Genomic DNA, 27,928 nt, shown 5'->3' with positions numbered 1-27,928 from the left:
CAAAGGACTATTTACTTAAAAAAAAAAAAAAGAAAGAAAAAATAGTCAAATGAGGCTATGCAAAGCACTGACCCGCTTTGGTGGGAGTTACACATTAAGGCACTGTATCAATTATCCATTGATGCATAACCAATGATCCCAAAGCCTGGTAGCATAAAACAACAAACATGTATTATCTCATAGTTCCTGTGCCTCAGAAATTCAGGAGCAGCTTAACTGGGTGATTCTGGCTTGGGTTTTCTCATGAGGTGGCAGTTATGATGTCACACAGGGTTGCAGTCATCTGGAGGCTTGACTGAGACTGGGGCATTCACTTCCAAGATGACTCATTCACATAGTTGTGGGAAGGAGGTTTCTGATCATTACCATGTGGTCCCCTCCACTGAGTTGCTTGAGTATCCACACAACATGGCAGCCAACTGCCCCCAGAGCCAATGATCCAAGAGAGAACAAAATAGAAGCCACAGTGTCTCTTATCACCTAGCTTTGGAAGTCTCATTCTGCCATTTCTGCAATATCCTATTGTGGTTACACAAATCAGCCCTATTCAATATGGGAGAAGACTACACAAGGGCACTAATGCCAAGAGTCAGGGGTCACTGGGGCCATCTTGGAGGCTGGCTACTTGTCACTGATACATCTATGTAGCTTAATTTAGCTCCTGCTTTCCTTTCTAGGAAAACACACTTCTGGAATTTCAAAATACCAGGTGCCTAAGAGCCCAGGACAGAAACCTGATTCAAATCTTCCTTTTAAAAGGATGATTTTGTTGGTTTTATTGGTTCACGTAGCTGAGGAAAACAAAGGTGGAAAAATAATAATATCTGACATTTACTGAGCTCATATTACATGCTAAGCCCATGTTTCAACTCACCTAATCCTTATAAAGACCTTATGAGGTAGGTGCTGAATGTAAAGCAGGAAGCAATCCAGGGATCTGAAAGCACTGGTAACTTCTTTATTCATTTCGGCTTCTGTCCCAGTGCTGATCTTCTCTCAGACTCCTCCAGGTGGCAGGTACACAGTCGTCATTAACTCAGTGGCCATGGCCTGAGAGTTGCTGATGCAAAGGGAAAGAAATGGTTTCTCTTGCCTAGTTTCAGTTGTAAAATCCCAAGGAAAACTTCTGATTGGCTCAGCTTCGGTCATATGTTCATTAGTGGGCCAACCATAACGGCTAGAGGGAGTGACAGGAAGTGGCAATTCCTTGGAGAAACTAGGGGTGATTCTATCATAAAAAGGTGTGGGGGAGAGTAGATCAGGCAGACATAATCACTGAAGGAGGAGAGGACAGGAGATTTATAGGAAGAAGATCTGTGAAGAGGTTTGGGAGGAGTTAAGAAGGGAAAGCAATCAGTCATTTTTCCAAAGGCCAGTCTGCAGGGCTGGGACTGAGCACAGGCTGAAATCAAGGTTGGACCATCTGTCAGCCCTTCTCAAGCCCTCCAGGCCTAGCAGTCTCCATCTGATCCCATATTGGAAATGGGCATGGAAGACGCCACACCTTTCTCAAGCTTTCCCTAGGAAAAGAGGTGGGTGAACTGGCCTGAAGAATCTGAGGTCAGACCCAAAGTAGCCCCTCACTGGCAGGAAGGTTCTTTTTGGTCTCACTTTTTGTCTTAAACATATCAGAGTTTGCATCACACTCCATGAAACTTTACTGTGTGTCTTGTTATAAAGGTAGTTTATCCTGTAAAGACCTTTAAATAAAATGGTTAATTCAGGGCCTATATTCACCCTGTGGTCTTGGTAGCTGCTGGGATGCCACTGTGTACCATAGAGCTCTCGGTGCCCTGGTTCAAGAAGCTTGGGTAAATATGGTTGGCAAATCCAGACCCCAATGGCATGGAGTACGGCAAAGGGCAGAAGGATGGCATTGATGTGGGATACTCCTGGGGGATTCATACTTTGCCCAAAGCCAGCTTGACATTCCCCCTTCTCTTCATTGAGCCTCCATCCCTGTTCTTCATTCACACTTGAACCGGAACTGGGGAGAGGGTGCATCTTGGGGCCGAGAGACTATCCTGGTGCTGGGTACATCCCATGACCCAGTATTAATAAGCACTCAATAGATATTCACCAAATGCATTGCTGCTTTAGAATTCAGCAATAAAGTTAGATGTTTCCTAAAAATGTCTTTTAGGTCTTTATGAAAATCACTTTGGAAATATTTCATAAAATAAGAAAAAATCATCAACTACAATCATAAAAAATAATAATTTTGTAAAAATATTCTAATAATTATCAAATATTGTAACTGTTTATATACAATTATAAAATTTAGCAATTATAAAAGACAGTAAGAGTTGTCCTTTGTTCAGTTTTTCCACGTAACAGACTTGGCATTGTGTTTTCCTCTATGAGGTCAGTATGAGAGTAAGGTTTGAAAACAGCAGTCACTCTATTTTGTATTGTTTTATATCCTCTCCTTGCCACAACTGAGTGCCCTAAATATATATCCAGCTCCTCCTGACCCCCACCTAAATATTAAGTCACCATCGACTAGCCTTTTGGGAGGCCAAGGCAGGCAGATCACCTGAGCTCAGGAGTTGGAGACCAGCCTGGGCAACAAAGTGAAACCCCATCTCTACTAAAACACAAAAAAATTAGCTGGGCATAGTGGTGCATGCCTGCAGTCCCAGCTACTTGGGAGGCTGAGGTAGAATAGCTTGAAGTTGGGAGGCGGAGGTTGCGGTGAGCCGAGATCTCACCATTGCACTCCAGTCTAGGTGACAGAGCAAGACTTGTCTCAGAAAAAAAAAAAAAAAAAAAAAAAAGAGACACAATTGAGACTATGGGGTCAGCCAGCAAGGCTGGGACTGGGGTACCCTGACGTACACTCTCACTGATTCTCCTAAGATACTCCTTTTTTGCCTACATAACGGTCAGGCCAGGAGGTCTCCATACCAGGCTCTGTTCTTCTGGCGGGCCCCTGACCTTTTGCGTCCTGGAATAAAGCAGAAGAGCAGGATGGCATGGCCGTGCTGGAAACAGCACTTGGGAAAAGGCCACAGACTCAACTGCTTGCTCCACAGCACGCACGAGGGCCACTGCCAAAAATATAATTACCCAGAAATGTGGAACCAAGACAATGCAGCAGAGGAGACTGAGCAGGGACAGTGGGGGAGGGACGGAGAGGCTGGAGGAAGTAGGGCTGGTTCTGAGGGACGGACAGAGTCCCTCTCAGTGGCCCAGTGAGCTGAGGCTGGAGAATAAGAGGCCCCAGGCACCAGGGAAGATGCATCTGCAAACTAGAAGCTTCTAAGGAAGTTGACTTGACTCTCTAACCTTTCTGGAAAGAGAGAAGCCCTTTCCATCCTGCAAAATTGTGAATGGTCACTTTGTAATGGAAGAATCAGGCCATCTTCCCTAAAGAGAAGCAGAGGAGGAACCCACGCAGCTCTCCTCTGCCCACTCCGTGTTAGGCAAAACTAATCTCCCTGCTCCTCAGAGGGGATGGGAACAAAAGGTGGGCTACAAGCTCATCTGTGGAGAAACTACAGAGGAATATTCGCTGAGATCTTCGACCCAGAGGCTTTAGTGCAACTGCTAAGCTCATTTCAGGTCGTGTGACACTCTTGTGCCAGTCCTCACTGGTATGATAGTTACAGAAAAGCTGGCATTTGTCTTTGCTCTAACAATGCCCCCATCAACGTACAATCTATAATAAATGATTATTAATGACAAGTTATGGGGCACCTCTGAATTGCTATGACTATCTCCAACCCTGAGAATGTGTCCTAAAACACACCAATGCATAGATGTGACATTGGAAATATTTAGTGACTGGGGCCTCAACTGCATCAGAACCAGCAACCAACCAGCAATCGGAACCAAGGGGACAAGGTTCTGAGACATTATCCTGTGCCTGGCATTGACAGGTTGGTTTATGAGTCATGGGAATCTCCAGGAGGTCCCAGGGAAGCGCCAGAGCAGAAGAGGGGACACTTGGGGATTTCAGGGCAGTGCTATTTACCAATTGACATGGAACTATTTCTTTATTTTAAAAACAGAGAGGCCAGACGCAGTGGCTCACGCCCGTAATCCCAGTACGTTGGGAGGCCGAGGCAAGCGGATCACTTGAGGTCAGGAGTTTGAGACCAGCCGGGCCAACATGGTGAAACCCTGTCTTACTAAAAATACAAAAATTAGCCGGGTGTGGTAGCACTCACCTATAATCCCAGCTACTAGGGAGGCTGAGGTAGGAGAATCACTTAAGCCTGGGAGACAGGTTGCGGTGAGCCGAGATCTCGCCATTGCACTCCAGTCTGGGTGGCAGAGCAAGACTCTGTCTCAAAAAAAAATAAAAAAATAAAAATAAAAATAAATTAAAAAAAATAAAAACAGAGCCAACTGAAAATCCACATATGAAACCATGAAGTTGCATCCCTTCTTCATTCACACCATATGCAAAAATTAACTTAAAACGTACCACAGACTTAATGATAAGAGCTAAAACTATAAAATTCTTAGAAGAAAATATAGATATAAATGTTTGTAACCTTGGACCAAGGAAAGCCATCTTAGACACCAAAAACACAAGAAACCTGAGAAGAAATAGATCAAAATACAAAACTTGTATGCAAAGGATGGCACCAAGAAAGTAGAAAGATAACCAACGGAATGAAGGGGAATATTGGCAAGTTACATATCTGATAAGGGAATCATATCTTGAATGCAGAAAGAACTACTACAGCTCAGAAATAAAAGACAAACAAATATGAAAATGGCAAAGGATCTCAATAGACATTTCTCCAAAGATAATATATAAATGGCCAAGAAACACGTAAAAAGATGTCCAGCAACATTAGCCATTAGAGAAATGCAAATCAAAACCACAATAAGATACTACTTTGCACCTGCTAGGATGGCTATAATTTTTAAAATGAAAAATGACAAGTGTTGGCAAGGATATGGAGAAATTGTCACCCTCATACAATGTTGATGGGAATGCAAAATAATATAATGCCTTTGAAAAGCAGTTTGACAGTTACTAAAAAAAATTAAGCAGTTTCCTTATGACCCAGAAATTCCACTTCTATGTATATAGCCAAATGAATAAAAATGTGTCCATATAAAAAAACTTGTACATAAATATTTATAGCAGCATTATTCATAATAACCAAAAATGGAAACAACTCATATGTTTATCAACTGATGAACAGATAAGCAATGTTGGTATAGCCATCCAGTGGAATGCTATTTAACCATAAAAAGGAATGAAGCACCAATATACACTCCAGCATGAGTGAATTCTGAAACCATCCTAAGTGAAAGAAGCCAGTTGCAAAAGATCACATATTATATGATGCTGTTTATGTGAAATGTCCAGAATAGGCAAATCCATAGAGACAGAAAAAAGATTAGTTGTTGCCTAGGGTTACAGGGACTGGGAAGAAATGAGGGCAACTGCTAATGGGTACATAGTTTCTTTTTAGAGTGATGAAATATTCTAATATTGACTGTACTGATGGTTACACAACTCTGTGAATATACTACATGCTGTAGAACTGTACACATTAAATGGGTGAATTGCATAATATGTGAATTCTATCCCTGGAAAGTCATTAGATGTGCCACATTGGCCAATACACAAACATGCTGTTTAAAAATGCAGACATGAGTGTGCATGAGTGCATGCACAAACACACCCCAAGCAGACACAAACATGAGAAGAAGAAATTGAGAGAAACTGATCAATACGAATGGTTGTGAATATTTTTTACAAGGGTGGCCACAAAGAGTGAATTCTTGCTGCATAGTTTTGGCATAGGAGGTCCTGCTGAAAATACATATAATTTTACCTCCCCAAAAGAATAAGAAGCTTTTGTGCCCTCAAATAATTATGTTCTGGAACTTTCTTATTTGGGCAGTTTCTAGGAGTTGTACCTGTATCCCTATTATTACAGAAATAGGACTCCCAATGGTAATATTTGAAGAGACACCTACATGAAGCTTATAAAATCCTGGTGCTGTTTCCCCCTCAGAAAGAACACAGTCTCCCTGCCATACCAGCAAACTGCTTCTGCCTAACACCAACCGATGAGAGGCAGTGGAAGAAGATGCTCTCTGGGAAATTACAATGCAATGATTCAGTTCCATGTCTGGGAAAGATGGAGGCCTTGTAGCTCACACCCAGGCCACGGCAGGGAGCCCTGAGTTATATACTGTGTGGGGACATGAGGGAAGGCTATTTGCCAAGCAGAATAAATCCATGTCTTTCTCAGAGGGGCCTCCAAAGTAACAAATGCACTCACTGATTAAATGCAATTCCAGGGCAGATGAGTTTGGGTTCAGGAAAACAATGTGGCCCGCTCGATGACTCATCTTTTGTGCTGCTGCACACTGTCACCACACTTGACTGTGCTGCCACTACTGATATCTGACACTTGTTGAGCACAATGATAAATACTTACATGCTTATCTCATTTCATCCTCAGAACCACTCAATAAGGTCAATGCCATCATCACGACCACTTTGCAGGTGGAGAACTGAGGTCCAAGGGGGCAGATGAAGTTTTGAACCCAGTTCTGCCTGACACCATTGCCAAGTCATAATCACTTATGCTTCAAAAGCAGGAGCTCTGAACACAGGCTTACAAACCAAGAGGGGAGGAATGGCAGAGGGAGGGAGAAGCTTGTTCCTTGTTTTCTTTGGTCATGGCATTGAATTATTGTTGAAATTCTCGAGAGGCAACATTTCTGAATACAAGAAGCATATGAGAGAAATATCCTCATCCAAGATACAGGAAGAAAAGAAATTGGAGAAATTATACTGAAAAAAAAAATCTCTCTGCACATGTTTAGGGAAGACAGAAGGAGCAGGGGCGAGTGAGGAAGATAAGACTACAGAGATGCCAATCAAAGACTGGTCCAGGTCCTCTTACCTTAGTCCACTCCACAACACAGACAGAAACCCCTCACCTCATGTTCCAGCAGCAACCAAAAGGTCCTCCTGTGAAGGACACTGCCTCCTTCTCTTTTCCTTCTCCTTGCATTCCATTCAGGGATCCTACCCATAGATGAATGAGAACAGGTTTAGAAAACACATTTGCCCAGTGTAGACTTAACCTGAAGTTTCTCGGTAGATCCACACTGAGCCAGGGGGAGAAGTCTGTGGGACAAGAAGGAGAACATCAGCTGGGTGCAGTGGCTCACACCTGTCATCCCAGTACTTTGGGAGGCTGAAGCAGGAGGATGACTTGAAGCTGGGAGTTTGAAACCAGTGTGGTCAACATAGCAAGATCCCATCTCTACAAAAGAAAAAATTTAAAAATTATCCAGGCATGGTGGCGTGTACCAGTAGTCTCAGCTACTCAAAAGGCTGAGTCAGGAGGATCACTTGAGCCCAGGAGTTTGAGGCTGCAGTGAGCTATGATTGCACCTCTGCACTCCAGCCTGGGCAACAGAGCAAGACCCTGTCAAAAAAAAAAAAGAAGAAGAAGAAAAGAAGAAGAGGAAGAAGAAGAAGAAGGAGGAGGAGGAGGAAGAAGAGGAAGAAGAGGAGGAGGAGGAAGAGGAGGAGGAAGAGGAGGAGGAAGAGGAGGAGGAAGAGGAAGAAGAAGAAGAAAGAAGAAAGAAGAAAGAAGAAAGAAGAAGAACATTGACTGGGGCCAGAAGGAGTAGCTGAAGTTTCAGCACCAAGTCTAATGGGCCACCACTTTGGTTTCCTTCTTTAATTACTTTTTTTTTATTTTGACATAATCTCAGATCTACAGAAAAGCTGCAAGAATTGTAAAAATAATTTCTAGGATGCCCCAATTAAAAGACACAGACTGGCAAATTGGATAGAGTCACGACCCATCAGTGTGCTATATTCAGGAGACCCATCTCATGTGCAAAGACACACATAGGCTCAAAATAAAGGGATGGAAGAATATTCATCAAGCAAATGGAAAGTGAGAAAAAGCAGGGTTGCAATCCTAATCTCTGATAAAACAGACTTTAAACCAACAAAGATCAAAAGAGACAAAGAAGGGTGTTACATAATGGTAAAGAGATCAATGCAGCAAGAAGAGCTATCTATCCTAAATATATATGCACCCAATACAGGAGCACCCAGATTCATAAAGCAAGTTCTTAGAGATCCACAGAGAGACTTAGACTCCCACACAATAATAGTGGGAGACTTTAACACCCCACTGTCAATATTACATAGATCAACAAGACATAAAATTAACAAGGATATTCAGGACTTGAACTCAGCTCTGGACCAAGAGGACCTAATAGACATCTACAGAACTCTCCACCCCAAATCAAGAGAATATACATTCTTCTCAGCACCTCATTACACTTATTCTAAAATTGACCACATAATTCGAAGCAAAACACTCCTCAGCAAATGAAAAAGAGTGGAAATCATTACAGTCTCTCAGGCCACAGTGCAATCAAAGCAGAACTCAGGATTAAGAAATTCACTCAAAACCTTACAACTACATAGAAACTGAACAACCTGCTTCTGAATGACTACTGGGTAAATAACGAAATGAAGGCAGAAATAAAGATGTTCTTTGAAAGCAATGAGAACAAAGACACAATGTACCAGAATCTCTGGGACACATTTAAAGCAGTGTATAGAGGGAAATTTATAGCATTAAATGCCCACAAAAGAAAGCAGGAAAGATCTAAAATTGACACCCTAACATCAAAAATGAAAGAACTAGAGAAGCAACAGCAAACAAATTCAAAAGCTAGCAGAACACATGAAATAACTAAGATCAGAGCAGAACTGAAGGAGATGGAGACACAACAAACCCTTCAAAAAATTCATGAATCCAGGAGCTGTTTTTTTGAAAAAAATAAACAAAATAGATAGACTTCTAGCCAGACCAATAAAGAAGAAAAGAGAGAAGAATCAAATAGATGCAATAAAAAAAGATATAGGGGATATCACCACTGACCCCACAGAAAAACAAACTACCATCAGAGAATACTACAAACACCTCTGTGCAAATAAACTAGAAAATATAGAAAAAATGGATAAATTCCTGTACACATACATCCTCCCAAGTCTAAGCCAGGAAGAAGCTGAATCCCTGAATAAACCAATAACAAGTTCTGAAATTGAGGCAGTAATTAACAGCCTACCAACCAAAAAATGTCCAGGACCAGACAGATTCACAGCCAAATTCTACCAGAGGTACAAGAGGAGCTGGTACTATTCCTTCTGAAACTACCCAAAGCAATAGAGAAAGAAGGAATCCTCTCTAATTCATTTTATGAAGCCAGGGCCACCCTGATACCAAAACTTGGCAGAAACACAACAATAAAAGGAAATTTCAGGCCAATATCCCTGATGAACATCAATACCAAAATCTTCAATAAAACACCTGCAAACTGAATCCAGCAGCACATCAAAAAGCTTATCCACCATGATCAAGTCAGCTTCATCCCTGGGATGCAAGGCTGGTTCAACATACGCCAATCAATAAACACAATCCATCACATAAACAGAACCAATGACAAGAACCACATGATTATCTCAATAGATGCAGAAAAGGCCTTCGATAAAATTCAACACCCCTTCATGCTAAAAACTCTCAATAAACTAGGTATCAATGGAACATATCTCAAAATAATAAGAGCTATTTATGACAAACCCACAGCCAATATCATGCTGAATGGGCAAAAACTAGAAGCATTCCCTTTGAAAACTGGCATAAGACAAGGATATCCTCTCTCACCACTCCTATTCAACATAGTAGTGGAAGTTCTGGCCAGGGCAATCAGGCAAGAGAAAGCAATAAAGCGTATTCGCATAGGAAGAGAGGAAGTCAAATAGTCTCTGTTTGCAGGTGACATGATTGTATATTTAGAAAACCCCATCATCTCAGCCCAAAATCTCTTTAAGCTGATCAGCAACTTCAGCAAAGTCTCAGGATGCAAAATCAATGTGCAAAAATCACAAGCATTCCTATACACCAATAACAGACAAACAGAGAACCAAATCATGAGTGAACTCCCATTCACAATTGCTACTAAGAGAGTAAAATACCTAGGAATCCAGCTTACAAGGGATGTGAAGGACCTCTTCAGGGAGTACTGCAAACCACTGCTCAAGGAAATAAGAGAGGACACAAACAAATGGAAAAACGTTCTATGCTCATGGATAGGAAGAATCAATATCGTGAAAATGGCCATACTACCCAAAGTAATTTATAGATTCAATGCTATCCCCATCAAACTACCACTGAATTGGAAAAAACTACTTTAAAGTTCATATGGAACCAAAAAAGAGCCCACATAGCCAAGACAATCCTGGGCAAGAAGAACAAAGCTGGAGGCATCATGCTACCTGACTTCAATCTATACTACAAGGCTACAGTAACCAAAACAGCATGGTACTGGTAGCAAAACAGATATATAGACCAATGGAACAGAACAGAGGCCTCAGAAATAACACCACACATCTACAACCATCTGATCTTTGACAAACCTGACACACACAAGCAACGAGGAAAAGATTCCCTATTTAATAAACGGTGTTGGGAAAACAAGCTAGCCATATGCAGAAAACTGAAACGGGATCCCTTCCTTATACCTTATACAAAAATCAACTCAAGATGGATCAAAGACTTAAACGTAAGACCTAGGACCATACAAATCCTAGAAGAAAACCTGGGCAATACCATTCAGGACACAAACAACCCCATCAAAAAAAAATGGGCAAAGGATCTGAACAGACACTTCTCAAAAGAAGACATTTATGCAGCCAATAGAAATATGAAAAAATGCTCATCATCACTGGTCATTAGAGAAATGCGAATCAAAAGCACAATGAGATACCATCTCATGCCAATTAGAATGGTGATCATTAAAAAGTCAGGAAACAACAGATGCTGGAGAAGTTGTGGAAAAATAGGAACACTTTTACACTGTTAGCTGGAGTGTAAATTAGTTCAACCATTGTGGAAGATAGTGTGGCGATTCCTAAAGGATCTAGAACTAGAAATACCATTTGACCCAGCAATCCCATTACTGGGCATATACCCAAAGGATTATAAATCATTCTATGATAAAGATACATCCACATGTAGGTTTACTGCAGTACTATTCACAATAGCAAACACTTGGAACCAACCCAAATGCCCATCAATGATAGACTGGATTAAGAAAATATGGCATATATACACCAAGAAATACTATGCAGTCATAAAAAAGCATGAGTTCATGTCCTTTGCAGGGACATGGATGAAGCTGGAAACCATCATTCTCAGCAAACTATCACAAGATCAGAAAACCAAATACCGCTTGTTCTCACTCGTAGTGGGAGTTGAACAATGAGAACACATGGACACAGGGAGGGGAACATCACACACTGGGGCCTGTCAGGGGGTGGGGGGCTAGGGGAGGGATAACATTTGGAAAAATACCTAATGTAGGTGACAGGTTGATCGGTGCAGCAAACCACCATGGCACGTGTATACCTATGTAACAAAACTGCATGTTCTGCCCATGTAACCCAGAACTTAAAGTATAATAATTTTTAAATAAAAGAATGTCTACAAGCCTTTCACCCAGATGCCCCATCTCATCTTTCCCTCTCAAATGATAGACAGATACAGATATATACAAGTACATAAACATACACAAGCATTACAAATAGAGACATATGCATATATACAAGTACATGTATACACAGGTATACATACATGCTCTCTCTCTCTGTGTGTATATATATATATGCACACATACACATTAAAAACCACTGGTACCTGCAATTCCTATTCAACACTGCAGAGCTCATTAGATCTTTCTGCTTCCCATACTGGTAATTCTCTTCCCATCAGTGAGAAACCTGGCTCCCACTACGCACAATATATTTACTTTTTGCCTAATCCCAGAATACAATCAGTATTTTCAGAATTCATCATTTATTCATCTGCAAAAAAGAAACCTCCCATCTAGCATTTAAGACTGATTAGTCCCAGGAATTTGAGACCTGCCAGAGCAGCATGGCGAGATCCCATCGCTACAAAAGATTTTGAAAATTAGCTGGGTGTGGTGGCATGTGCCTGTAGTCCCAGGTACTTGGGAAGCTGAGGTGGGAAGATGACTCGAGCCCAGGAAGTTGAGGCTGCAGTACGCGGTGATTGCGCCACTGCCTTCCATCCTGGGTGACAGAGGGAGACCCTGTCTCAAAACCAAAACCAAAACCAAAACAAACAAACAAACAAACAAAACTCAGAGTTCTTTAGTCCTTATTCCAAGCACTGTGCTCCAGTCACTGGTTCAGCCCCTCTCCCACCTCCACCTTCCTTTCAATGTGGTTGCGTGTTTCATTTGAAATACAGTTGACTTCATTTGTTTCTACTTACATCTCATTTTAAGATTTTTTTTGTTCCTCCTTGTTGTCTTTTCCTTCCTTTTTTCCTTCCCTTCCTTCCTTCATTCTTTCCTTCCTTCCTGCTTCCTTCCTTCCTCCTTTCTCTGTCTCTTTTTCTTTCGTTTTGAATACATGAAATCTTAACAGGGTTCCAAGAGTCAGAACTATATGAAAAGATATACTCAGGGTAGTGTCGTTTCTTTTTCATTCCTTCTCTGCTTTCGGCCTCATTACCACCTACCCCCGTAACTAACCAATCTCATTATTTCTGTCATATCTTTCTAGTTCTGCTGGTTCTTTTTTTTTTTTTTTTCCTTGCACAAAGGGGGAAATATTTTCTTATTTCCCCTCCCTTCTTACACAAAAGGTAGCACCCTACCTTAACAGTATGCCCTGGAGTCATCCCACATATGTCCATAGATATCATTCTTATTCTTTTTTACAGCCGCATAGAACTCCATTGGGTGAATACACTGTAATCACCTAACTAACCTCATGTGTGTGGGTGTTTAGATTGTCTCCGGTGTTTAGATTGTGTCCACTGTTTTGCAATTACAAACAATGTAGCAATTAATACCTTGTGCATACATATTTTCACATTATGGGAATGTTAGCTACTTTTACATGTTATATATCAGTAAGGATTAGATCCAACTTTATGTAATAGAAAACTCAAAATAACAGAAATATATAATAGGTTATTGCTAGCCACACAAAAAAAGATCCAGAAGCAAGAAGTCCAGGTTGTCACTGTGGCTCATGAGGGAACCTGACTCCTTCTGTCATTCTGTTCTTCCATTCTTAGTACGTTATTTCCATACTTAATTACCTCATGTTCTAAATGGCTGCTGATACTCCCACCATCACATTCATGCTCCAGGAAGGAAAAGGATGTAAGATCAAAAAGGGCTTTCTTCAGCTGTCACTTTTTTATGGAGACATTCTGAAAGTGTCTCCCAACAACTTTCACTTACATCTTATCTTCTAGAGTTCAGTCACATAGCTTCAGGGAGGTTGGGGAAATAGTCTTGCAGCTGGTCACACCACTACCTTCAGTATTTTATTTATTTATTTATTTATTTATTTATTTATTTATTTATTTATTTTTAAACGAAGTCTCACTCTGTCACCAGGCTGGAGTGCAGTGACGCGATCTCGGCTCACTGCAACCTCCACCTCCCGGGTTCAAGCAAGTCTCCTGCCTCAGCCTCCCAAGTAGCTGGGACTACAGGCGCATTCCACCATGCGCAGCTAATTCTTGTATTTTTAGTAGAGATGAGGTTTCACCATGTTGGCCAGGGTGGTCTCCGTCTTTTGATCTGATCTGCCCACCTCGGCCTCACAAAGTGCTGGGATTGCAGGTGTGAGCCACGATTAGGATTCTTTAGTTGAGGAGGAGGGAGAAATTGTGTATTGGTTGGGTAACTAGCAATCCCTACCACATGTTACTACAATTAAATTTTCACTCCTTCTATCATTGCTATACAACCAGTACACATTTTGTTTATGAGGGTGTCCTAAAAAGTCACTTCTCTCCCCCGAGTACTTTGGGATAATTTGAGGTGCATTCTCATAGTTCTGAACCAGTCTAGGGCCCTCCCTGCTTGGGGACCAGTGGGAGTGATGGCCACCGGCTCCACGGGAATGTCCAGGAGAATGCATTCACTGGGGCCACCCTGTTATATGAACCACCAGGAGCGACAGGTGTTTTCACGAGAAGGGAAAATACAATGATTGTATTAACCCGTTTTCATGCCGCTGCTAAAGACATACCCGAGACTGGGCAATTTACAAAAGAAAGAGGTTTAATGGACTCACTGTTCCATGTGGCTGGGGAGGCCTCACAATCATAGTGGAAAGTGAAAGGCACCTCTCACATGGAGGCAGACAAGAGATGTGACCTTGTGCAGGGAAAATCCTCTTTATAAAAGCATCAGATCTCGTGAGACTTATTCAGTATCACGAGAACGGCGTGGGAAAGACCCACCCCCATGATTTAATGACCACCCACTGGGTCCCTCCCATGACACATGAGAATTGTGGAAGCTACAATTCAAGATGAGATTTGGGTAAGGACACAGCCAAACCCTATCAATGATCCTTCAACAAGCAAAGGAGGTAAACCCAAAAGCCAGATGCCACTATCTTTCACCAGAGGTGAAAGTAACAATGTACTCAATGTCACCAAGAGAAGCAAATGTATCAAGAGACTTTAAAAAGTGCCCAGGTTAATCCCAGAGGGAATAGGGACTGTCATACAAAATGGCGTTACATACTAAAAGATGCTGTCAGGAGTGCCAGTAAAGGCAAAGCGCTTATGTGTGAGTTTGGGAGCGGAGCCTGCAGAGGGATGAAGTTCAGTTGGGTAGGAGGAGTGGGGACTGAGCTGTTGGATTTCTGCTCCAGAACAAAGAAAAGGGGACTCTCACAGTGGCTCAGTGAAAAGTACTAGAGTGTGATGGAGCTGAGTTCACACCCCAGCTTTATGAGTGACAACCATAAAGTCACTTCGTTCCTCTGGGGCCTCAACTTTCTCATCCACACTCTGCTTTCTAGCATGGAGCTGTGGGGAGAATTGAAGGATAGATTAAAGATTCAACAAGGCGGTTATTAATCATTAATAGTTACTGCCATGGCTGGGTGTGGTGGCTCACACCCATAATCCCAGCACTTTGGGAGGCTGAGACTGGAGGATCGCTTGACCCCAGGAGCTCAAGCTCAGCCTGGGCAATACAGCAAGACCTCATCTCTACACATAATAAAAAAAAAATTAACCAGGCATGGTGGTGCACGTCTGTAATCCCAGCTACTCAGGAGGCTGAGGTGAGAGGATTGCTTGAGCCCAGGAGGTTGAGGCTGCTGTGAGCCATGATCATGCCACTGCACTCCAGCCTGGGCAACAGAGCAAGATCCTGCCTCAATTTTTTAAAAAATAGTTACTATCATATCATTTAGTATGAAAGTTCTCAGTCAGTCCTTCCCTACGTGTTCACGTCTGGTTACCAGACCCTTCTCCCACTTGGACGGAGGTTTACAGAAAGGAGGAGGGCAAACACCTTCTTGGGAGATGCCGAGCTACAGCCCCCCAGGGAGAAAGGGTAGAAAACCACAGGTAAGGGATTTTCCACACTTCTTAGGGTTGACCCTCCTAACCGTTTGTCAGGTAGAGCCAGACAGCATGACAGGCCCAGGGGCCCACAAGAGGCCACCACACGTCAAGATATGGAAAGTTTCCCTTTTTCATGCCCTAACATGCTGGATCTAAAGGAGTTTTGTCCCCAAGGGGCTGTTCATTAAGGAATCACTTTCCTTACACTCAGGACTCCCGGGATGTCAACGTATAATTTAGTATTGTCCCAGTGACCACTGGCTGTGCAGCCCTGGACACATCTCAGTCTCTGGAAATTGCCCTCCCTTTCCCCTCAGGGTGTTCTGAGACACCCATAAAAGCTCTGCTCTGGATGTTTGAAGTACCAGAAAGTGCTCAGGTTGACAAAACAAATGTGTCTGAGTAAGCACCTTAGTTCTTACTCATTAAATTCTTGGATAAGACCAAAAAAAACAAAAAACAAAACAAAACAAAAAACAAAGAAAACAAATAAACAAAAAAAAACCTGCCATTAATTGAACACCTACTATGTTCCTATACTTTATATGCATTCTCTCATCTCACCCTTACAACCATGCCACGGGTGTGGGAAGCAGCTATTATCATCCCCATTTTGCTGTAGATGAGATTCAGAGAGGTTATGAGGCTTGCCCAAGGTCATAGAGTCAGCAAATAGCAGATTTAGGATCCAAACATAGTGCTGTCTGACACCAAATCTATAGTCTTAAAAAGTTGGGTATGGGCCAGAGGTTGTGGCTCATACCTGCAATCCTAGCACTTTGAGATGCCATGGCAGGAGGACTGCTTGAGGCCAGGAGTTCGAGGGTACAGTGAGCTATGATTACACCACTGCCTTGCACTGTCCACCCTAGGCAATAGAGTGAGACTGTGTCTCAAAAAAAAAAAAAAAAAGGTCAGGTCCTTTGGCAGAAGGTCTTTCAAAAGCTCAAAAGTGCAGCTTGGATGGGAGGGTGTCCTCTGGTGTGGGTCTTCCACAAGTCCCCAGAAGCCTTCATCCTACAAAAGACCCAATCATGTGCAAAGACAGCTGCTGGCACACAGCATCCACTGGTTGAGATGCAGATTTCCCCCTTTGCTTCTCAGCCACAGTAAAAGCAAAGTTTATTTTCATTGCCCCGCTTCCCCATGTTGGAAGAAAGCAGAGCCTGGGCCCCACATTCCATTCTAAGTAAGGGATGGGAGGGCTGTTAAATCTAATTAAGATGATTTTTGCATTTTGAAAGAAGTTTTACACACACAGACATACACACGCTCACCCCTCCCCCTAGGCAGAACCTTTGCATCATTTCTAGAATTGAGCTTGATGTCAGCCTGGTGCCACACTCACATCTGCCCACAACCATGAATCCATCTACAGACAGGTGGGCAGTCAGCATGCCATTTCAGAGGCTGCTCATTCAGATTTGGTCCGTTGAGACCAACACAATGCCTCACGCCTATAATCCCAGCATTTTGGGAGGCTGAGGCAGGAGGATCCCTTGAGCCCAGGAGTTCAAGATTAGCCTGGGAAACATAGCAAGACTCCGTCTTTACAATAAACAATTTTTTTAAAAAATTAGCCTGGCATGGTGGCATATGCCTGTAGTCCCAGCTACTCAGGAGGCTGAGGCAGGAGGATTACTTGAGCCTGGGAGGTCAAAGCTGTGGTGAGCTATGATGGTGACACTTCACTCCAGCCTGAGTGACAGACAGAGTGAGACCCTGTCTCAAAATAAAATAAAATAAAATAAAATAAAATATAAACAAAATATTTGGTTAGTTCATTGCCTGGGTCTGTCTTCTCCCTCCCCTTTGGAATTTTTTTTTTTTTTTTTTTTTTGAGACAGAGTCTCACTCTTGTCTCCTAGCCTGGAGTGCAATGGCACAGTCTCGGTTCAGTGCAACCTCTGCCTCCTGGGTTCAAGCAATTTTCCTGCCTCTGCCTCCCAAGTAGCTGGGGTTACAGGCACCCACCACCATGCCTGGCTAATTTTTGTATTTTTAGTAAACAGGGTTTCACTTTGTTGGCCAGACTGGTCTCAAACTCCTGACCTCAGGTAATCCGCCTGCCTTAGGCTCCCAATGTGCTGGGATTACAGGCACAAGCCACTGCGCCCAGCTGGAACCTTATTGGATTTCCCTTGCTCCCCGACTCCCCCATGCTCCATAAAGGAAGGCAATTGTGACCTGTAAGTAACTAAGATTCAAGTCTTGGGAATGGAATAAGAGGGATGGGACGCCACTAATAATGGGCTGTATCTTCCCACTCTGGCCTGAGCAGTCATTGGCCAATTGAGGAAATCAGTGCTCTAAGACTGTCCTTCTCAAAGTGTGATCTGTGCACCAGCGTCATCCACATCACCTGGAAACTTAGAAACCCAGGGCCTTAGACTCCACCTTAAGACATGCACATTCATGTCCGTGAAACTCCGCTCCAAGATCTGAAGACCTGGAGCCCTCCCCCACACCCCACCCTAAATCCAGACAGCTTAGCTTTCAGGAATGAGTACCTTGACACATGAATAAATAGTTCTTCCAGAAGGAAAGTTTGAGAAATATTACATGCCAGGCTCCTCCCGAGTGCACAAAATACATTAGCGTATTCATGGCCCTGATAAGTCCTGCATTAAAGCAACATATTTACTTGTGTTTCACTGAATGCTTCCCAAACTTATTTGGCCACAAAATCTTCTTTTCCTAGAACACCCAATTGTAGAATGTATTTTGGGAAGCACTGCCTTTACTTGTAAGAGAGGAAACCACAATTCTTTACCTCATCTTTAGGATTAGGCAGCTGTGCAAAATATGAGGTTGCATTTTAATAACCAGTTCCAAGACCTCAGGATGTACAAATCAGAAACCTATTTTAAAGGTGACAGGCAAGTTTACACCAATTACCTTTAACTAGAGTCACACCCTCCTATTTCCAGGATTTCAGCCTCAATTCCCACGGTCCGTCAAACTCAACATTACCTAGCCCAATTTCATTACAGAATGTGGCTCTCTGATAACATCACCATTTTTTCCCTAGGTTCTTCCCTCCCCTGCTTATTAATCCCCTACTCACCCCTCCCGGCCCCCACCCCACCACATCCCTGCACTGCCTTGGCCTCTCCATCTAATCAATTGCCAAGTTCATTAGATCTTATCTCCGTTATGTCTTTCAACACTTCCCACCCTGTTCCTTCTCCCTATGACTAACCCAGCCTCTTGCCCCCAGGCACCCTCCTGCCTTTATTTCTCTATAATTCATCCTACTCCCTGCAAATAGAAAGATTTCTCAATGCACATATGTGCTTCTGTCACTCATGGGCTCCAGTCCAGGCACTTGCTTAATTCTAATTCTAATAATATTATTCCCATTTTGAAGATCAAGAAACTGAGGCAGTGAGAGGCCACGTGACTTGCCCAAGGTCACATATATCATGAGCGGTGGCAGGAGGATTTGAGGTTGGAAATACGGTGCCAGAAGCTGAACGCTTGGTTCCTGCATAAATGCATTCTGCACCATGGCCTTCTAATAGTCCTGCTCATACCTGCTGCCTCTGCCGTGCAATATGGCACTGCGGTGGAATATGGCAACATTCTCCATCTCTAGCCATCAACACTGTCATGAAATTGCTGCCCAAACACATCAGGTGAGGCACCTGAGATGCAAAATTTCAGAAGGCGCTCTGCACTCTCGCATCCCCAGGATGCTTTTGGGGGAGGGCATCCTCATGTGCCCTCAGGTGGCCAAGCGCCTTCAGGTGGTGCTTTCATGGAGGGCATCCTTATATTTTGCAGTGTGGGCACCTCGCTTGCCTCACCCTAGTCCTGGCTCCACTCTGCACACATCATCTCATTTACTCCTTAGAAGAAACCTGTGTTGTAGGCTGGTATCGTGATTATCATCATCAGCATTTTACAGATGGGAAAACTGGGGTGCAGAGGAGTAAAGTGATTTGATTTGCCTAAGTTGAGGTCCAGACTTAAACCCTAGGCCATCCAACTTTAAAGCTATGCTCTAACCCACAGGGCTCTGTGGGATTTGTTTATGGCCCAAGAATAGCATAAATGAAGTCTGTACTTGGCAGAGTGCTGGGGCATCCGTAAGAGGTGCGCTGGATGGGGCGCAGGGGCAAGAGCACACTGGGAGGGAGGAGGAGCGCACGGGGAGGTGGAATTTGAGATGAGACGAGAAGCAGCTAGGATTTCAACAGGTGGCACTTCGGGGGAGGGCATGCTAGGAGGAGGGAACGGGAAGTACAAGGTCCAGGGGCTAGGAAAGGGCAGGGGCTGTTCCAGGACAGTGTGGAGCTGGGTTTGGCTGGGGCACAGAGCACGTACACAGAAGGCAGTGTGGAGAGGCACTGGCTGGGGACAGGCCAACACCCGAGCACCCCTGGTGTGGTGGGACAGCTTTATCCAGCTACGTCCCGAGATAGGGAGACTTCTCTTGGGGCCAGAGTGGGCTTCAGACCCCCACTGAGTCCAGCACCTGCCCACATCTGTGGAACCCAGATGGGAGCAAACCTTTGTCTTTTCTCATTGGAGCTGAGTGCTTTGCCCCTGCATAAATGAATTCTGCGCCATGGCCTTCTAGGAGTCCTGACAGCATGGGAATGGGCCAAGGGCTCTCAGCTTGCCTGGGGCCTCGCTCTATTGTATCTTGGCCCCACTCAGTATGAAATAAGTAGGACCCAGAAAGCTCTCGTGGGCCAGGAGCACAGGCGAAGTCCTAGGGTGCACAGAGGAGGCAGAGTCACAGGGGCTGGTGTCTGGGCTCTTGCGGAGGTGAGAGCAAGGAGGCAGATATCAAAAGAGGGCTTGGCCACATGCACTGGGGGAGAGGAAATGGCCCATCTTCTCCCTTCCCTCTGCATGTAAAAACACATCCTGATTGCCACCATGCTAAAAAGCCTGGAAATGTCTTCTAAGGAAGACTGGATTGCCCTGGTTTTAGGGACATGGGCTCTTTCTCAATTACTTATGTCCAGATTGCCCTCCCTACAAATCCCACCTGGGGAAAACATTAATCCCTTAATGCTGTGGTCCCCACCCTTTTTGACACCAGGGACCAGTTTTATGGAAGATAATTTTTCTAGAGACTGGGGTGGGGGGATGGTTTCAGGAAGATTCAAGTGCATTACCTTTATTGTGTACTTTATTTCTATTATGATTACATTGTAATATGTAATGAAATAATTATACAACTCACCATAATGTAGAATCAGCGGGAGCCCTGAGCTTGTTTTCCTGCAACTAGACAGTCCCATCTGGGTGTGATGGGAGACAGTGACAGATCATCAGGCATTAGATTCTCATAAAGAGCACGTAACATAGATCCCTCGCATGCACAGTTCACAATAGGAAGCTTTGCTCTCTTACCCACTGCTCATTCCTGCTGTGTGGCCCAGTTCCTAACAGGCCACGATCGTGTGGTCAGGAGGTTGGAGACCCATGCCTGTAATGGGCTCCACAGCCACCCAGCTGTCTTCCCACTGGCTCCCATCATACACTTGGTGTGGTCTCCCAGTGTGTCTGTCTGGACTCTCTTCTAAGACACGTGTTCTCAGCTGAGAGAAGCATGTCAGGGCTAGGGTGGAAGCTGCTGTGTCCACAGCTCAGCCCCACATAGCTTCACTCCCACTCCACATCTCTGTCCACATGGGGTGCCTTCTTGGTCCCCAGGAGAGCTCCCCACTGGAATCACAGCAGAGCAGGCCTATGGGTGCCCACAGCTGTGGCCTCCCTGCATGGCATCAAGGAAGTGGTTGGTAAATACTGGTTCAATGGAGTCATGAATGTTTCTAACGGGGTCTCTGCCAAGTCTCCATGCACCTGACACTTGGTTACTCAGCAAAGACCTCCCAGGCAACTGTTACCTGCCATCTACAGTCACTAAGTCTTCTCAGTAACTCCTCCAACGACCACTTCTTTATTGTAATAAAATATATATAACAGAAAATGTGCCATCATAACCATTCTCTCTCATTCAAGTCTATCATTCAGTGACATCTACATTCACATTCACGATGTCATACAGCCACCACCATTACCTGAGTTCCAGAATATTTTCATCACCCCTAAAGGAAATCCCATACCCCATTCCCCCCTCCCCTAGCTCCCACCCTCAGCCTAGGCAACTGTTCATCTGCTTCTTGTCTCTATGGACTTGCCTATTCTGGACATTTTGTAGAAATGGAATCACACAATATGTAACCTTTTGTGTCTACTTTCTTTCACTTAGCCTAATATTTCCAAGATTCTTCTGTGTTGTAGCATGATCAGGACTCCATTCCTTTTTATGGCTAAATAATATTTCATTGTATGAATATACCACAAATCATTGATTCATTCATTGGCGGACATTTTTATTGTTTCTAGCTTTTGGCTATACGAGCAGCGCTGCTATGGACATTTATGTACATGTTTTTGTTTGCACATCTATTTTCAATTCTCTTTGGATATATCCAGGAGTGGAATTGCTGGATCATATGGTAATTCTATGTTTAACTTACTGAGGAACCACCAAGTCCTATTACCATTTCGTTCTGAGATGCATACACCTTTATCATAAGACATCTAGAAAATGCATACACACATAAGAAAACATTAAAATCACAAATAGTCCTGGTACTCGAAGATAAACATTGTCAGCTGTTCTGAATGTTTCCCACTAGAATTGTTTAGAATGCCTAAATATATACATATTACTACATAATTAAAAGTTTATACAAAAGTGGGATTGTATAAACGCCATTTAATGCCACACTTTAATGCCACCTTCTCAACGACAAGCCTGATTAAAACCGAACCTCAGTACTTCCTGCTACTTCCCAGTATGATTTTACTCCCTGGCATTTGCCATCCTCCATCTCATCTATATCGTGCTTATCATAAACAGGATTGCTGACTGTTTTGTGCAATGCCTGGCACACAGAGATGCAATAAGTATTTGTCAAGTGAATTAATATTTTTAAATGAATGAAAAGGCAACCCATTCAAAATTTAAACCGAATTTCAAATGCATTTGCCAATGTGCAGCAGAAATGGTTGTGCATTATTTCCTGTTGGTGATCATCTGCACAGGAATCTCCACAGCCCTCGTTCTTTCTCAAAATGCTTTATCTGAGGCGTAAATGTGGTCCCTGAGAATCCTGTTGGCTAGAATCAGGTCATCACCAATCCTTGAGCTTTCTGAGTTTGATTTTGCAAGGAGGCCCCCTCATTTCCATCCCAGGCTCCCAGAAGGGCAGGGGGCTGGGGGTGGAAAAAATCTTCCTGAAAAATCTCCAACGGCCAGAGCCCATTTGGTCCTAATTTCAGAACGGGTTTCTTCCGAACTCCAACCAAAGCCAAGATCCCCAAAGGGAGACCATGTCTCTGCCTCCACCTTCCTGTCCATGTCAGAGCAATTCTCCCAGCCACCTTGTCACAAGCCCGCTGTGCTGCTGATATTAGTTACAGATGATGGCAATTAGAGGCCGAATCTCTCTGGCTCCTGGTAGAATATTGAGACAGAGCTACAGCTATTTTAAGATTTTAAGCAGATTTATACTTAGTGCTTCAAAGAAGGCCAGCCAGCAAGGAAAATATGGTAACTGTTGCTTTAAATTATAGCTATCATTACTTCAAAAGGATATTCAATCAGAAACCACTGAAGACTAAAACTATTTACATCTCCTGACACTTAAAAGCAAGCAAGCAGTTTTAGCCTGTCAGCCTTGGACATGTTGGCTACAAAGAGAGAGGTACCTCTCCGGCCTGCAAAGGAAAACATTTTCAAGGGAGCAGGAACTGAGAAGGTACCTTGGGAGTCCTCCTGCTCAGAGCTTGCCTGCCATCTCTCTCCCACAGCCTGTAAAGGAAGAGTTTGGGATCTGGGGTGTGTGACTCTGCCCAGGTCTGCAGACAGCAGTCTCCAAACCCCTGGAAAAGGTGGCTCTGTAAGCCAGGATGACTGCCCTTTTCTGCCTGGCCTCTGGCTTTCAGGTCCCTGCCCTGGGGAAATCCTGTCTCATCCCATTAATACAATTCCCAGGACAGGGCTGCCTCCTTCTTCTTCCCGGATTCCACTGCCTGGACTGGACAGCAGGGCTGGGTGATATATCGAGCAGAATCAGAGCCAGTGGAGCCCTTTGTTAACAGAGAGTGGCCCAAAGCGTGGGCTTTGAGGATAGACTTCTCCAGGTTAGAGTTCAGGCTCTTGAATTTACTAGCTGTGTGACCTTGGACAAGCCACTTAACTTCTCTGAGACTCAGCTTCCTTGTAAGTAAAACTGGGATGATTCAAATCTCCCTTTCATATGATTTTTGAGAAACTTCAGTGAGATGATATGCAAAGAGCACTTTATTAGTTAGAGTAATGCCAGATGCTGTAACAAATAGTCCCGACAATTTCAGTGGCTGAACACAATAAACCTTTTTCCCTCGCCTGACAATTCAAGGAGGGTGTTTCTAGTCAGCAGGCAGCTTTTCTCCCTGTGATTATTTGGGTGGTTTGGAATCCCTCCATCCATATCTGACATCTCCTGGGGTTCAAATGTCCTCTGCTTCTAGTCTCAGGAAGGAGAAAGAGGCAGTGGGCTGGGCCCTCTGAATGCAGAGATGAATAACATTTCACAGGTTACCCCAACTCAATAGATCTGTTAAGGAAAACCTCTTTTGCTCTGTGTGTGTCTATACCCTCCCACCCACCAGAACTTCACATTTGGAGTTAGACGCCCTCCTACTGGTTGCCATAGCCTTGTGCTCACCCGCATCAGCCATGGCCCCTAGAATGTAATTTTGTGGGCAGAGTCTGGACTTCCATTTTTCACAGAACAGAAGAACTCAGCACCTGGCACACAAGAGAGGTTCAATAAATATCGGCTGAAAGAATTAAACAGTAAAATCCAGGACCCTGCCACATTCCCCAACAGGGCAGGTACAGATTAGTGAATGTTCCTAAATGGGTGATTAGAAAATGTTACCGCTTGGCAATCTGGAGAAAGAATATTGTAGGCGTTTCCTATACCAGAAGAAAACTATGACCTGTGGACCAAACTCAGTCCACTGCCTATTTTTGCGAATGTTTAATGTTTTGTTATGTGTGTATGCATTTTCTAAACATCTTATGACAAAGTTGTATGCATCTTGGAACAAAGTGGTAATCAGACTTCGTGGTTCCTCAGTCAGTTAAACATAGAATTACCATATGATTACTAAAAAGTCAGGAAACAACAGGTGCTGGAGAGGATGTGGAGAAATAGGAACACTGTTACACTGTTGGTGGGACTGTAAACTAGTTCAACCATTGTGGAAGACAGTGTGGTGATTCCTCAAGGATCTAGAACTAGAAATACCATTTGACCCAGCCATCCCATTACTACGTATATACCCAAAGGATTAGAAATCATGCTGCTATAAAGACACATGCACACGTATGTTTATTGCGGCACTATTCACAATAGCAAAGACTTGGAACCAACCCAAATGTCCATCAATGATAGACTGGATTAAGAAAATGTGGCACATATACACCATGGAATACTAGGCAGCCATAAAAAAAGGATGAGTTCATGTCCTTAATAGGGACATGGATGAAGCTGGAAACCATCATTCTGAGCAAACTATCGCAAGGACAGAAAACCAGACACCGTATGTTCTCACTCATAGGTGGGAATTGAACAATGAGATCACTTGGATGCAGGGTGGGGAACATCACACACCAGGGCCCATCGTGGGGTGGGGGGACAGGGGAGGGATAGCATTAAGAGAAATATCTAACGTAAGTGACGAGTTAACGTGTGCAGCACACCAACATGGCACATGTATACATATGTAACAAACCTGCACATTGTGCACATGTACCCTAGAAATTCAAGTATAATAAAAAAAGAAAATGGACTACTACAACTAAAACAACCCCTTCCCCCCCAAAAAAAGAATTACCATAAGATCTAGAAATTCCCCTCCTGGATATATACCCAAAAGAATTGGAAATAGATGTGCAAACAAAAACGTGTCCACAAATGTCCATAGCAGCACTGTTCATAGTAGCCAAAAGCCAGAAAACGTTGCTGTTTTGCGCCTGTACACAAGGGGCCTGGGAAATGGAGACCCTGGCTGGGTTACTGCCTCCCAGGGTGAACTCTACACTACGGCAGAAAAAGCTCAACTTTTTGGTGGACAGGTAGCTGCTCTCTGCCTCAAGCACTTAGGGCAGTGTTACTCATTAATATTAATATTTTAACTGTAATTGTTTTCTAATTCAACCTTCCAATTGTACAAATGAGATCCAGGGAGATGAGTGCAAGATTACGGCTAGTCAGTGACAGCACTAGAAGTGGAACAGAACTCTCTTGGCCTCTGACCCACCCTGCGAGCCAGGAGAAGGAAGAAGTTCCGACTCAGGGCTATTTGCTTCAGATAGGCAGAGACTTTGGAAAGTTCATTCCCCAAGACTTAGGAAGCCAACATTTCACTGCTGCTGATAATTTTGTAGGATGGAAGAAGGTCAGTTTTGCTCTTCTCCTGGGTTCTGGAACCTTCCTAACCTGCTCTGCTCATCTGGAGCCCCAGCCCACTGTCACCCCTGCCCTCATCTCCAGACTCTTCTTCCAGCAAGTAAGAGTCACAGCAGGTACCACGCTGGGCGGAGGCCCATGATCTCCAGGTGGGAGGAGGTGACTGCCTGTCCCTGCTCGGAAGCTGTTAAAAAGAACACCTTCTTCTTGCCTTGACCCCATGGCCCACTCTGCCTCCAGCCTGGGGTGGGTAACGCATGTCCCTTGTTGTCTTGGGCTCACCTCAGCTCCCCCCTTGCCATATAGGCCTTGGGTGGCCTGAACAGGTACACACAGGCTATGCAGCCTGAGAGACAGCAAGGTGGGGCAGGTGGTGGCATGGGAGTAAGGTGGATGCTGTGTGTTACCTGGGCAAGTCACTTCCCTCTCTCGGCTTCCACTTCTCCAGTGCCACCTGTTCTGCCTGGCTTGTGGGGCTGTAGAGGGTGGGGTAAAAATCTGCAGGCACGACAATGTCTTGCACAGTGGATGCTTGCTGATTTTTCAACCTCTCCTACTAAATTCCACCTTCTTTTCATAACAGTAATTGGATTTGTGTGCGGGAATTACCTAACACTCCCCCACTGTGTGTAGTCTTGAAGGACTGTCAATCAAGTTTCCACACCCCTTCCCTGCCCAATGGGTGTGTACACGACTCCAGATCAACCAATCAGAAGCTTCCCTGGGACTTTGAATCTTGAGTGAAGTCACAGAGGACGGGAGAAAAAGAGAGAACGGCTGGAGTTGTTTCTTCCCAGCAGGGCAGCCTGATCCCACCCACTTGTACACACACACATGTGCACACACTCTCACGCATGGATACTCACACTCACACTGTCACACACACACACTCACACACACACACAGATACACACTCACATGCTCACACACACAGTCACGCACATATTGTCTCTCACACACCATTACACTCACACATTCACACACTCACATGCTCGATAACACAAGCACACACTCTCACGCACTCACACAATCACACATGCTCACAAGCTCACTCACATGCTCGCACACACACTGTCTCTCACACACACTCTCTCTCACACACACATACTCGCACACACACTCTCACATACACACACTATCACATACTCGCACATACACACATTTACACTGACATCTGAGTCCTACAGTACTTGCAAATCCTCCCTAAGGATTTGCTTGTTTCTTCAAGGAGGCCATTAGCCCCTTAAGGGATGACCTCCTATAATTCTGGATTTTTCTTTTCCCCAGTTAGGCTTGCAAAGCAGGGATGGAGGGATGGAGCACCAGCTTCTGTGTCAAGCAGAGCAGGCTGCACTCCCAGCGCCCCGGTGCCTCTGGCTCTTGAGGCTTGTTCCTCATCTCTAGCTCCACAGAGTTGTCCAGAGGCTCACAGTGGGAATACATCAATAAATTACCTATTGCATTAAAATGAGTTGTTACTATTATCACAATTGTTATAGACACTTAAACCTGAAGGCAAATAAATGATTTTTAGCTGCAAAATGGATCCTATTCTTTTCGGGGGGATGGCTGGCGTCAAGGAAGGTTTTGCTCCGAGATCTAGCTTTTAGGTCCTGAACTCAGATTCCCCTGATGATTTCTCAGCACCCACCATATGCCAGGAGTCACTCTGGGTGCTTTTAAATAAATTTTCTGGAAGCCAGAAGGTCTAAACAATAATAATTTCCTTTCAGTTCCTATTTTTTCTCAAGAACTAGGAGTGTAGCCGAGTGAACCCCTTTTCTAGAAGGGTGTGGTTATCAACTATTTTTCTGGTGGAACTCCTTCATTCTCATGAGGGCATATCCTCAGACTTTTAGGGTGGGCTTGTAAAGTGAAGGAAGCCTGGAATTCTGGCTGCTAAGCCAGTCTCCACGGTTCATGCCTGTAATCCCAACACTTCGGGAGGCTGAGGCGGGTGGATCACCTGAGGTCAGGAGTTGGAGACCAGCGTGACCAACA

General features: G+C 44.0%; 1 long non-coding RNA gene across 1 annotated transcript; it reads left to right on the top strand.

The window, feature by feature from the left end:
* Positions 1-63: 63 nt before the first annotated feature.
* LOC107128384 (uncharacterized) lies at positions 64-27,469 on the top strand. The gene is made up of 3 exons (XR_001487452.3): positions 64-1,560; positions 25,906-26,027; positions 27,215-27,469. It is a non-coding gene; the product is annotated as an uncharacterized lncRNA (long non-coding RNA).
* The last annotated feature ends 459 nt before the right edge of the window (positions 27,470-27,928 follow it).

The sequence above is a fragment of the Macaca fascicularis genome, chromosome 20 (assembly GCF_037993035.2).
Source record: "Macaca fascicularis isolate 582-1 chromosome 20, T2T-MFA8v1.1".
Lineage (NCBI taxonomy): Eukaryota > Metazoa > Chordata > Mammalia > Primates > Cercopithecidae > Macaca > Macaca fascicularis.
Note: the sequence above shows the minus strand (reverse complement) of the source record. Positions and strands in the feature narration are given on the sequence as shown.